Source organism: Gossypium raimondii, chromosome 6, assembly GCF_025698545.1.
Source record: "Gossypium raimondii isolate GPD5lz chromosome 6, ASM2569854v1, whole genome shotgun sequence".
Lineage (NCBI taxonomy): Eukaryota > Viridiplantae > Streptophyta > Magnoliopsida > Malvales > Malvaceae > Gossypium > Gossypium raimondii.
The window spans coordinates 27,903,508-27,914,682 of NC_068570.1; the positions used below are offsets into that span (position 1 = coordinate 27,903,508).

The following is an 11,175-nucleotide window of genomic DNA, read 5'->3' on the forward strand; positions in this document are numbered from 1 at the left end:
AACTTTTCATAGTTAGGTGACTAAAAAGAAATTTACTAATTATTGGGTGATTATTTTATAACTTTTCATAGTTGGTGACCAAAATGAAAAAAAACCATAGTTGGGTGACCTACCCTTAAAATTAACATCTAATAAATAATGAAAGATATTATTTGAAATTAACTAATAATACATATGTAATATATATATGATATTAAAATGAAAATTAGATCAAATTAAGTAAAATGAAATTTAAATATGTAAATATATCATATTAAAAATATTAAATGCACTAAAATTGTTTATCATGATATTTTCATCAATCTTGAGTTAATATCGAGTTAACTTTTACGTTAATTCAATCAATAACATTATCAATATGTATAATTGATTGATATAGATAATAAAGTATGTATAATAAAACTAAAATATATAAAATATTTGAAGATAAAGTTTTATCAATTCAAATATTATAGGTTCAAATTCCATCATATGCAAATTATTTAATATTATTTAAATAAAAAAACTAAGTACTCTAGAATAATATAACTTGTTTTAAATATAGAGGACATTTTTGGATTTTCCTAACTGAGTTTGTAACACCCTACACTCAACCCGATCACCCAGTCTGATCTACAAGATATCACATTTGTTGTTGAAGCAACTACAACCATCCATAATCAAATCCCAATATTAAATATCCCACTACGAGCATTCCATGCTTAAAACACGATAAATAATCATTTTCGGGTCAAATGCGAATTTTCAAAAGCTTAATATCATCCTGAGATCAAACGAGGACTAAACTATAATATTTTCAAAACATCTTAAGTGGATGCCGCGACTTCCATGGCTTGGTGTCGCAACATTGAAGATAGTAGCCAAATTTCTCAACCTAAGGACAAAATTGCAAAGTTGTCAAAATAAAACAAGGTCGACACCGCAACCTCGAGTAAGGGACGTTGTGACGAGATGGCTTGATGTCGCGACATTCAGGGTGTGAAGTTACAACATTGCAAAAAGACCACTAAGTCCTTGTTTCTAATGATTTCTACCTAGCATGCAAAACATTATTTGGCTCGAACCCCAAACCAACCATTCCATAAATTAAAACATGTTTAAAACATAGTTATCAAGCTATTAATATCATTTCCATGCATGACTAAAACCAAATTCAAAAAATCACAACCTTTAAACAACCATTTTAACCATTTCTAATATCCCTAAGTACATGCCATTAACATAATGAAAAAGGTTATACAAACTTAGGTTGAGTCGATTGATGTTGTCTAGGTTGTGTTAGACAAAGTGTAAACATTACATGAAGCGTAGAACGTACGTGAAACGGTCAAAGGGGTAGTCCGTAAAGGTGGCATTCAATAGAGCAATTGTGCTTTGGGTCCATTATATATGAGTCACCATTAGCAAATAGTGTCCTCCATGGGGCTGTGTTTGTTTGCAGAAGTATCCGCCAACAGGTACTTTAGAAACAGGGAGAATTGTATCCACCGAAAGTGGCGTACCATTTTGTCAGTCTAAGTCTTGGTCTAATTGTGTCTGTTGAACCCTATTGTGAGGTTGTGTTTTCCTTGGAACTCACTAAGTTATTATGAACTTACTTTTTTTTCCTTCTTATTTTCAGGCTCTTAGATTGGACATATCGTTGCAAGTATTCAACCAAATTTGTGGCTTATTTGTGAGCCATTTCTTGTGTAACACCCCTAACCCGAATCTGTCATTGAATTAGGGTTATGAGGCATTACTAAATAAAACCCAACCATTTAAAAATCAAAGCATATACATGGTGTACAAATAAATATTTAAAATTTAACAAACTTAATTTAATAATATATATAACATACTATAAGCTTTACTTAGATCATTCAAAACAAAATAAAGACATTACGGTCCAACAAATCCATAAGGAAATAAACCATTTTCGTATGGCTATTAAATTCATATACAAAAATAACAAAGTACAACCATCAAAATATTTATCTAGTCTGTATATGCCATAGTTAAAATTTAAACACTTAAAAATACCGAGACAATAGATAGGGTGATGAACTTGTCGACTATCCCCGAGCTTGAAGCTTGATCTTTAAAACTATAAAACAGAAAGAAATAAACAAACAAAGTAAGCTTTTATAGCTTAGTAAGGCTATAGCATAACAAATATATATATATATATATAAAGATTTATAAAATTTCTGGTACACTTAGTGAATTCATAAACACAATATATATTAACAAATACTTATAGAAAAATGCATACATAAATCAACAAATAAAACCGAATGTATATACACATTTGTCCCATGCATACATCCGAATGCACATATGTACTTAACATGTACATAAAATCGATCATGTATATATATTTCAAACACAATTCAAATCTGTTTATATACATATATACTCATTAGAAATTATACCCAAACACATAGTGATACATATAATCGAATATGTATACCTATTATATTTTTCAGATACTTATAAATGAATACATTTATATTTAATCATCAATCTCATACATAAATAATTATTAAACACCTAGGCTCACTGTATGTATATTTAACAACCGATATTACCATATACATTTTATAAATTCAACAATCGCATATACCGTATTTATATATATATGCCTTTTAGACCTGTCCATGGGTCGGGCCGGGCCTGAAAAAAATTTCGGCCCGCCTCTTAGGCCCGAGCCCGGCCCGGCCCGAAATATGAGCCTAAAATTTTCCCAGTGCCCACCGAAAAAATAATAAGCCCGAGCCCTACCGATTTTTAATAAACACAAAAAATATTTTAAAAATAAAAATATATTTTAAAGTATTTTAAAATTAAAAATAAAATAAAAATATATATTTATTATATCAAGTGCTCGGGCCAAAAAAGTTGAGCCCGAGCCCGGCCCATTTTTTAAACGAGCCTCATTTTTTTGCCCAAGCCCATATTTCGGGCCTATATTTTTACCCGAACCCTCCCATATTTCTAAGGCGGGCCGTCGTCGGGCCGCCTGCCGCCCGCCCATAGACAGTCTAATGCCTTTGTTAAATGCATATACCGAATGCATACAACTATATTTAACCAATGCAAAACCCGAATGTTTGTATATACTCACCAAACACATAAGAACTGAATAATTATGTTTCATCAATTTCCAATAATTAAAAAAAATCATAGACATATCAAGTGCATGTACGCACATAATCTAGCAGATTCACCGGCACTTATCCTGCTAGGTTAAAACGTGATTCAGTACACCGGCTTTAAGCCTGCTAGACTTATAGTCTAAATTGTTTCACCGGCATTTAGCCTGCTAGATGTAAAGTCTGAATGGTTTCACTAGCAATAAGCCTGAACAGCATAAAGATTCAGCTTAAAATTCATAACTTATATTCTTTGATACACATGGATATATAATAAGCTCGATCATCAATTCCAACTTACTATTTCAATGATTCAACCAAATACATATATTTATATATATTTATAATATAGATTTCTAATATTACTATCATAATATTCAACTTATATTATACTTAAATAATATACATTTAACATTTGAATATATTATAATAAACTAAGCTAACCATTTCATACGTTTGATTCAATGCAAATCTTACACATATATATACATATACATTTGACCTCATATGTAAATATATAATTCCAACCTAACTTCGACACAAGAAATTATACTTGTACATATATATATACATATTCAATTTATAAAATACATAAATAAATCCATACTTAATTCAAATCAAGATCTTATATATATACATATATATAATTTCAATATAACAAATATATATAATTCTATACTTAATTTCAAACAAGGACTTGTACCTTTATACATTATACACATACATATTCAAATTAATACACACATATATATAAATATAATTACATATTTATACTCAATATAAGTATTTATTCATATATATATATACATACTTATTCCATCTAACTTATACAAATATTTGATACTCATATATATATCTTTATATATTCATTCAACATCATGTAAACATATATAACAAACAACATTAATCGACTTCAAACTTTATTCACATATTTACATACCTAGGTTCAAGATACCACATACCTGTATAGTTCCTTACCTAAATTATTTACAAGGTCATTGATGTATATATATATATATATATGTATTTTCATACTCATTCGAACCTAACACATATATTTACATAATTTTCATACTTTCCATTCAATTTATATACTTTTAATTTTAACTCAACATAATTATAATTGAAATTCATACATATGAACTGTTTTAATAAAATTAAATAGCTAATAGACTTACCTCGGACGGTGAAAAGTCAAAACCAGACGATTAATCGACAACTTTAGCTTTTCCCCGATCCAACTCCGATTTCTTCGGTTCTTGATCTAAATATATTCAAAATGAGCTAGTTTAAATATAATTACATTCAATTTAGTCCAAAAACACATAAATGGGAAAATTATCGTTTTTCCCCTGACATTTACACTTTTTGCAAGTTAGTCCCTATTGCATAAAACACAAAATACACAAAATTTGCCCACACTATATAAGGGCCGAATATTCCTAGTACTCATACAAGTCGTCCACACATTTCATTTATTTTACATTTTAGTCCCCCAAAAATTTAATTTCACAATTTAGCCCTAATTACTCAATTTCACCAAAAATTCAAAGACAAAACATGTTAATCTTTCACCTATCTTTCATATTTCATCATCAACTAACAAAAAGCTCAAGCATTCATCAATGACATATCTCAAAATCACCATTAAATTCTAAAATTAAAGCATGGGCTAGATAGAACATGAAGCAACAATCACAAAAACGTAAAACTCATCAAAAATTGAGACCAAAACATACCTTAATCAAGCTAAACAATTGCTGAAACCCTAAAAGCCATAGTTGAGTTCTTCCTAGCTAATATTCGGCTTGGGAAAGATGAATGAATAGGAAATTTTAACTTAATTTTAATTATAAAGTTTAATTTACAAAATGACCAAATTAACCTTATTAATATAAATTTATAAAACACATATACTAAGGTCACTAATGTAATATGTCACCCACTATATAATTTATGGGCTAATTGCTTCTTAACTCCTCCCATTTTAAAAGACAACAACAATTGGGTGCTTTTAAATTTGACCCCTAATTTTTTATTTTACGCCATTAAGGGTTAGTTTGGATGGGCGGTGTGTTTACTTCCGGTGAGGTTAAAAACAACGGTGGCGGTGAGATTAGTTACTGTAGCGGTGAGATTGGATACTGTAGCAGTGAGATTAGAAACAATGGTGGCATGTGTATTTGGATTCAAACGCAGCTGTAGCGGTAAAGTGAGAATAAAAAATGACTATTAAGGACATCAGATTAGAATTGATATTAATAGAAGTTTTTTAAATTATTTTACTTTTTTAAAATTATTAAAATATGTGAATTTATAAATTCATTTAATAAAATATTAAAATGTATCTTCCAATATTTTAATGAATTATATAATTAATTTAAATTATTTATTAGATAAAATGATAATTATTTTTAATTTTTTATAGTTAAATATTTTTATAACAATGATAAATATTATTTTCACAAATAGTAACATTATACTTGGATCAAATTTTGAAGTATCTAAACGGATGATTTTTAATAAAAAAAATATAGTAACATAAGACATAAAAAGTTTCATTATTACTAAAAATTAGGTTATGATACAAAATGCTTTTACAAATATGGATTCATTAAACTAGTTGCAATGGTTTCCCTTAACATCGTGATTTCAACGTCACTTTCTCTGTTAGAAGAACTCGATTCACCTCTGTCAAACTGGCTTGAAGAGACTGGCATGTCAGGTATATTCTCAAATTCTCGAAAATCCTCATCATTTGACCAAGCATGTCTTCGAATGTAATTATGCAAAACCATTGTTGCAATAACTATTAAAACTTGCTTGTTGAATGAATAACTTGGAATATCTCTTAATATTGATCATTTTTTTCCACACTCCAAATGTTTGTTCAATCACAGAGCGTAATGAAGAATGAACATGATCAAAGATTTCTTTTTTTCCAGATACTTGATGATTACCTCAACGAAAATCAGGTAAATGATATCGTTCCCCCTATATGGACTTAGAAAACCTGCCATTTGTGGATATCCTGAATCCACAAGATAATATTTTCTTACAAAAAAGTAAAACATAATATAAAGTTTAAAAATAAATTAAAATTTTTAATTTTTATGTAAAAATTAATTAAAAAATTAAAGTTCAACCTGGTGGAGGGTGTGGAAACTTTAACTCTTGTTTTCTAAGTGCTTACAAAAAAATTCTACTATCATGTGTTGTTCCTTCCCAACCAGGAAATGCAAAAATAAAACACATGTTGAAGTCACAAACTACCATAATATTTTGAGTTGGTTCACCTTTCTGTCCGATATAAGGTATTTGACAAGAAGGCGAAATGTATGCTTTTATGTGTGTTTCATCTATGGCCCTAATACAATCCTTCAAAATAAATACAAGTAATGAGATAAAAGTTAGAAATAATTTATATTTTAAAAATATAAAGATTGTGTAAATTTTACCTTAAAGTGATGCCAATATCTTGTATCATGTTGAATATGGTTCGGTACTTCCTCGAATTGACCTTCAGTGGGTTTAATCGTGTCTATTCCCATTCGAGCAAATATATGCAACATATTAGTAAAAATTCGACTAACAGTTTCCCAGATCGCTGAAATCGCTCTGTTGCATTTGAATTTGATTCTCTAATTCCAAGAATGTACAATGATAATGCTAACTTCTCCATCGCTAATACTTTCCCATTCTTTAAGCCATAATTTGTTTGCAAATCATGCAACAAGCTGTGAAATATATTTTTTGGCATCCTAAAACTATTCATGCAATGATCATCGTGCCCATTTAATACTTCGTCCACCCATATTTGACATGTATAATTTGAATCCATACGTGGTTGCATAGTGAAATAAGTTTCATGGTGTACCAATACACTGCTTAACACATATTCTTCCTCTTCATGATAATTGTTGTGCTCAACTTGGGTAACAATTGTGGCTATTCTTCGTTGAGCTTCTTCACTTAATTCAGGGGTATCATAATTCATATCAAAACTATTATACATATTGTTAAATTCATCCATAACCTGAAAAAGTAATCAAATGAAAATAAATTAATATTTCGTGACATTCTATACAACACAGAAACTTGATTAATAACATAACATAAAAATACCAAACATAAAAAGTATCATATATTAGTTTTACATATAAAAAAGTAGTATAGTTATATTACAATAATAATTCTAAGGAGCTTATGGTGGAGGTGGTTGATGGTATGGTTGGAAGGGGAATGAGGATGTTGCTACCAAGTATGAAAATGATGTAATTGGATTTTGTTCAGCATACTCACATCGAAGCCACCAAACCCTATCATCTAGATCTAAGTTCAAAAACACTTATCGTTTCACCGGTATTTGGAACATTTTGCTGGCAAAATAGTACAGTTCATCTTTTTTTGGAATTTCATCTCCCAAAGCACGCAAAGCATCCATTGCATTTGAAATAGTATATTGAGAGTGAGGAAAAATAATTTCATTCTCAATATCAGTAGTTAATGTATTTCTTGATGATTTTCTACTTGAACTTGATTTTTTCCTTTACCGTGTACAACCCCAAGTGTTTGCTTTCTTCGATTAAGAATTTCATGAGAAGGGTTTGATGGTACCTCATCAGGAGGAATACCTTCATTCTCGTTACTATGTTCATCTGAATCACCAAATCCCTCATTAGGTGCATCATCTCCCATAGGAACCCCACTTGGAAGAACACAAGACGAAGGTGCCCATGCGTTCTATCCAGTGGCTACAATGCCACCAAACATTTGCCACATTAACTCATTCAATCGTGGTTCAATTCCTTTCTTCTTAAATCCTTTAAAATCAGGATTTTCCTACATAACATGTTAAATTTAAATGTTATACTAAGATTTTTATAATTGCAAATTATTAATTTCAATAAACTTTATGCATTAAAATAATGATAAAGTTAACACTAACCTGTATTTTTGCAGCCCACCATTCTTCGGTAGCATCGACCGTCTTTTTAGATAGACACCATCTAATACCTGTAGATTCCTTAAGCAACTCCCTCCATAACCTCCATTCTTTCTTTAATGTATCTCACTTATTTTTCAATTGAGGTTTTCCATAAATTTTTTGTGTTTATGCTTGAAAAAGAGCAACCACATTTTCCCATCCTTTTGAGTTTAGATGAGTTGTCGGTCTATTACTAGCATTGACTTCATTCACGCAAAGCTCACAAAATATCAACATCAGCTCATCATCCCAAATAGCTTTTGTTGCTAAGGTACTATCTCACTCTACAAAATTTCGTGTCTTTACCATCTATTATTATTATTTTGATTTTAAATGTCAACCGACATAAAACCATAAATATATAATTAGATATAATAATATAGTTTCATAAAAAAATAAGAATAACACATCACAAATGGATGAAAGCCATAATATGAACACTAAAGAAAAATTCAAAGATCCTAGATAATAATTAGTATATGTGGCCTTCCTACCTCTTCTTCATCAAAACTACTTTTTAAAGATTAATATTACAATAATCTCATCTTCAAATTTATCAAAATTCATCTAATTCATAATAAATACATGAATTTGAAATGTTAATTTTGCTTTAAACTATTGATTTTAAGTAAGTAATTTTACAATAAGGTTTAAAAATATTATTCAAATAATTTTCAAGATTAAGTTATGAAAAATTAAAATAGAAGAGCTTTTTCTATTTATAAAAGAAAAGTGAGATAGAAGAAATCAAATATAATGAATAACAGTTAAGTTATATTTCATTATTAAGAAGAGAGTTAGATAACATTCACAAAATCATTAATACATCTATTATTTATGTTTATGGTTTACCCAGATGACTTTTTTGCATTTTAAAATGAGGTAGCATGGATAATTTTTTAAATTGGTATTTAATATATATGAATATCAATTAAATAAATTTTAAATATAAAATATTTATAATGTATCATCCAAACACCAAAAAGAAGCATCCAAATATTATTTACTAATTAGAAAATAACATGAATGCTAGTTTTAATATTTATATATTATAATTATATTTATAATAGTATGTCTTTAAAGTTCCCATTAGTTTTGGACTGAATTAATTGAGCTTTACCAAACATTTTATGCAGGGGCATTTCTTTCCTTTTACAAACAGTAGGTTAAATTCTTCTAAATTATGTTCATAACCTTGTATTATTCATAATTATTCATTGTTCCCCACTAATGTACATTTTAGGTAATAAACTAATAATTCAGTGGAAAGGGGAGAGGAAGCTTTTAGTAGTTTTGACTTTTGAGTGTCAACCTAGGCAATTGAATTGAGTTTTTGTCAGTGGAAGGATTTGGATACATACCGTTGATGATGAAACGCATTCATTTTTCAGGATTGTAGTGCTGAAAACATTTAGCATTAAGGGTTTTAGGTGTTGTTTGGAGGATGCTCAAGAGTTGTTTGATAAAATGCCTGAGAAAGGTTGCTTGCCGAATGAGTTTAGTTTTGGGATTTTGGTTCGTGGGTATTGTAGGTTTGGCCTTGGTAATAAAGGGTTGGAGCTTTTGGATGAGATGAGAAGTTCTGAGATTTTTCCTAACAGAGTTGTGTATAATACATTGATTTCAAGTTTTTGTGAGGAAGGTAAAACTGGTGATGTTGAAAACTTGGTGGAAAGAATGAGAGAGGATGGTTTGTTTCCTGATGTTGTGACATTCAATGCTAGAATATCAGCTCTTTGTAGTGCCGGTAAAGTTCTTGAAGCATCAAGGATTTTTAGGGATATGCAAATAGATGAAGCATTGGGGCTACCTCGGCCTAATGTTATAACCTATAATCTAATGTTTGAAGGGTTTTGTAAGTAAGTGATGTTGGTGGAAGCAAAGGCCTTGGATGAGTCCATGGAGAAAAATGGTGATTTGATGAATTTAGATAGTTATAATATTTGGTTGTTGGGGTTGCTAAGAAATTCAAAGTTAGTAGAGGCTCAGTTGGTACTTAAAGATATGGTAGATAAAGGTGTAGAACCTAATATTTACTCGTATAACATTGTGATGGATGGTCTATGCAAGAATGAGATGCTTTCTGATGCGAGAATGGTGATGGGTTTTATTATAAGGAGTGGTATTTCCCGATACAAGAACTTATAGCACTTTATCGCACTTGCCATCGTCAGTAAAGGAAAGTTATCTCAAGCAAATGATATTCTAAATGAGATGATGAGAAATGGTTATGTCCCTAATACTTATACTTGTAATATTTTGCTGCATAGCCTATGGAAATAGGGTAAAATATTGGAGGCAGAAGAGTTATTGCAAAAGATGAATGAAAAAGGCTATGGTGTGGATACTGTGACCTACAATATTGTAATTGATGGTTTGTGTAAAAGTGGGAAATTAGATAAAGCTATGGAAATTGCACATGAGATGTGGACACGTGGAAGTGCTGCTCTAGGTAACCTTGGAAACTCATTTATTGGCCTAGTTGATGATGTTAGTCGTAGCATGAGATGTATTCCTGATAGTTACATATTCTATCATAATTAGTGCTCTATGCAAAGCAGGAAAGATAGATGAAGCTAAAAAGAAATTTAGAGAGATGATGGGTAAAAACTTGGAACCCGATTCGTTATTTTTTATACTTTCATCCATATTTTCTGTAAAGAAGGAAAGATTTCATCTGCATTTCAAGTTCTCAAGGACATGGAGAAAAAATGATGTAATAAGAGCGTACAAACTTATAATTCACTAATACTTGACTTAGGAAGTAAAAATCAAATATTTGAAATTTATGGACTTGTCGATGAGATGAGAGAAAGAGGGATTATTCCTAATGTTTGCATATATAATAACATTATTCAGTCTTTGCAAAAATGGGAAAATTCAGGACACTACTTCTATCTTGGATGACATGCTGCAAATGGGTATAAATTCTAATATTTCTACCTTCAGGATGTTAGTAGAAGCTTTTTGCAAGGGAAGTGATTTTGGAATAGCGAAGGAGTTATTCGAGATTAGTCTATATGTGGTCACAAAGAGTTTACATACAGTTTCTAG

At 30.0% G+C, this 11,175-nt stretch overlaps 1 pseudogene; it reads left to right on the plus strand.

Moving 5' to 3' along the window:
* The first annotated feature begins 5,762 nt into the window (after positions 1-5,762).
* Positions 5,763-11,175, plus strand: LOC105771858 (pentatricopeptide repeat-containing protein At2g17140-like; annotated as a pseudogene).